Source organism: Lissotriton vulgaris, chromosome 5, assembly GCF_964263255.1.
Source record: "Lissotriton vulgaris chromosome 5, aLisVul1.2, whole genome shotgun sequence".
NCBI classification, from domain to species: domain Eukaryota; kingdom Metazoa; phylum Chordata; class Amphibia; order Caudata; family Salamandridae; genus Lissotriton; species Lissotriton vulgaris.
This window is the reverse complement of record NC_141693.1, coordinates 560,243,309-560,246,910: the sequence shown is the minus strand read 5'-3', so window position 1 is coordinate 560,246,910 and position 3,602 is coordinate 560,243,309.

Below are 3,602 nucleotides of genomic sequence, written 5' to 3'. Positions count from 1 at the left end.
TTAAGTTACAAAAAGGGGGTGGGGTCGCACACTACTCACACACCGGCGGAAGTTGCCCCTAAGGACTCTGGTCATTGTAGTAGAGTGTTCGCGATGCATCATCTTTCGATCTTGCTATCTTCACTGTCTTCGCCATCCCTGGACACGTGTTTCGGGTATTCAACCCTCGTCAGGGATAGGCAGTGTTCTGGGGTCGCCGATGGCTGCCAATATCTGCCAGGTATAGTACCACTCCGGCGCATAGGTGCGGGATCCCAGGCTCGTCAGCCCGCTGCTCAAGGGAGCTTTAAGTTACAAAAAGGGGGTGAGGTCGCACACTACTCACACACCGGCGGAAGTTGCCCCTAAGGACTCTGGTCATTGTAGTAGAGTGTTCGCGATGCATCATCTTTCGATCTTGCTATCTTCGCTGTCTTCGCCATCCCTGGACACGTGTTTCGGGTTTTCAACCCTCGTCAGCAGGGATAGGCAGTGTTCTGGGGTCGCCGATGGCTGCCAATATCTGCCAGGTATAGTACCACTCCGGCGCGTAGGTGCGGGATCCCAGGCTCGTCAGCCCGCTGCTCAAGGGAGCTTTAAGTTACAAAAAGGGGGTGGGGTCGCACACTACTCACACACCGGCGGAAGTTGCCCCTAAGGACTCTGGTCATTGTAGTAGAGTGTTCACGATGCATCATCTTTCGATCTTGCTATCTTCGCTGTCTTCGCCATCCCTGGACACGTGTTTCGGGTTTTCAACCCTCGTCAGCAGGGATAGGCAGTGTTCTGGGGTCGCCGATGGCTGCCAATATCTGCCAGGTATAGTACCACTCCGGCGCGTAGGTGCGGGATCCCAGGCTCGTCAGCCCGCTGCTCAAGGGAGCTTTAAGTTACAAAAAGGGGGTGGGGTCGCACACTACTCACACACCGGCGGAAGTTGCCCCTAAGGACTCTGGTCATTGTAGTAGAGTGTTCGCGATGCATCATCTTTCGATCTTGCTATCTTCGCTGTCTTCGCCATCCCTGGACACGTGTTTCGGGTTTTCAACCTTCGTCAGCAGGGATAGGCAGTGTTCTGGGGTGGCCGATGGCTGCCAATATCTGCCAGGTATAGTACCACTCCGGCGCGTAGGTGCGGGATCCCAGGCTCGTCAGCCCGCTGCTCAAGGGAGCTTTAAGTTACAAAAAGGGGGTGGGGTCGCACACTACTCACACACCGGCGGAAGTTGCCCCTAAGGACTCTGGTCATTGTAGTAGAGTGTTCGCGATGCATCATCTTTCGATCTTGCTATCTTCGCTGTCTTCGCCATCCCTGGACACGTGTTTCGGGTTTTCAACCCTCGTCAGCAGGGATAGGCAGTGTTCTGGGGTCGCCGATGGCTGCCAATATCTGCCAGGTATAGTACCACTCCGGCGCGTAGTTGCGGGAACCCAGGCTCGTCAGCCCGCTGCTCAAGGGAGCTTTAAGTTACAAAAAGGGGGTGGGGTCGCACACTACTCACACACCGGCAGAAGTTGCCCCTAAGGACTCTGGTCATTGTAGTAGACCCCAGAACACTGCCTATCCCTGCTGACGAGGGTTGAAAACCCGAAACACGTGTCCAGGGATGGCGAAGACAGCGAAGATAGCAAGATCGAAAGATGATGCATCGCGAACACTCTACTACAATGACCAGAGTCCTCAGGGGCAACTTCCGCCGTTGTGTGAGTAGTGTGCGACCCCACCCCTCTATGTTTCTCACCTTTGTCTGTCCACTCGAATCAGGAGGTGATTCTTCAGGACCTTATGATGAGAACAACACTACTCAACACATTTTTTCCTAAATGTTTGCAATGTAATTATGGTAATCAGTCATTCAACGGGTCACACAGGCAATACACTGTGCCTTGATCTGGATAACAAGCAGTGGAACACAAAAGGACAAAAAATGACAGAGAAGATACAAATATTAAAACCAAGTGAAAATACTTTACATGCTTGGTAACGCATATTTTCCTTTCTTTTTTCCTTCATGCCCCGGTAGTATACATAATCCATGCATAACTTCTCACCACTCGGATGGCCTTGCAGTATTAAGCTCCCCAATTAATTTAATAGTCAATAATCGATCAAAGCTGAACTTCTCATAAAGAGAGATTTAAAAAACTCAGTGGAGTCTAAGAGCAACAAGAAAAAAGGAAGGGTGAATGTGCAGTAGCTGCAGCAATCACAAACAGCAATAAGGTCTGGGCAAAGGCAACAAGGAATGAGTGTAACCTACACTAGGAACGCACACTAATATAAACAGTTGAAAGCATTATTACAGTTCATGTTGCATCTTCTCCTTCTCTCATGCAAACAGCTGTTGGTGTTCTCCTGGGAACAGGATCACTCCTTTTCTTCTAACACAAATACAATGGTCCATAGACAACAAGGTTAGATTTTGAAACTTAATGTACCTTTTTATATCCATGTTGGAACATTTACTCATTCAAAATGATTTTCCCATACACTGTTATATGTGTCTAGCATTCTAAGCCTTCTAAATATCACACTGGACATTTGACAAAAAATGATCTATGTAGAAATCAAAACATCTGCAATAATGACAAAGAATATTATCACAGCATCATCCCCTGAAAGCAAAACAAGTATGTTAAAAGAGGTCAAGTTCAGTTTATGTACTGCATTTTTATAAGTGGTTATTCGTTCATAATTCTACTAAATGACAACTTCTAATTAAATGTTGACAGCCTTCTTCGTGTAAGTAGAAACATTTTACAGAGTTATGTGAAAATGTATATGTATTAAGAAAAACATGGTCATTTAACGATAACAAATTTAACATTTATGCATGTTTCAGAATACCATGTAAAACTGCTTGTTAAGCAATGCTGCATAAAAACATTTTGAAACTTAGTATGAGTAAATATGACTACCTACTACATTTTGTTTAATAAAAAGAGGGAGGAAGAAAGAGAGATTCCTTCAGCTTCCATTGAGTACAGTCAGAATAAAAGGGGAATGAATCACATGTCATGTTTTTGCCAGAGTCTTATGATCTTGTATTCTAAAAAATCCTCATTCATATTTGACTCAGGGTGCACCATCATTGGGTCGTTTATCACTTGAGTATTCAGTTCTCAGAGTGATCTGCCTACCTCCACCTGGAGGGAGACCGTCTGGTGTTTAGACAGTTGTGATTAGAGAATGAAGTAGTGTCAAAGGGAGGTGAGAAAAGTTAAAATCGCCTCCATTCCTTTATTCAGTCTTTTATTAACCAAGGAAGGGGCAATTTTAAATAGAGATGGATGGTGCTGTGGTGGATGTGTTAATAGTTTACCGCACCTGGTGTTAGGTTGTGGTAGGTCGACAAGTTTCGGCACTTGGTTGCACTGACGTGTCCATGGGCCTTCTTCAGAACCAAAATTAAGCTGCCTACTTTTTAGGTTGCTTGCAAACAGTATGTGAATCACTTACTTTCATCAATGAGTGTGTGTGTTTTTGCCTAAAACTGGGAGAGATGGAATAAAACAACAGTGTAGAAATAACAACAGATCAATACATTTCATTACTTGTAATCATCCAGTAGTTCATTCTCAATCCGATGATGTTCATGTAGTCTTTGTCATAATTAGTTTAT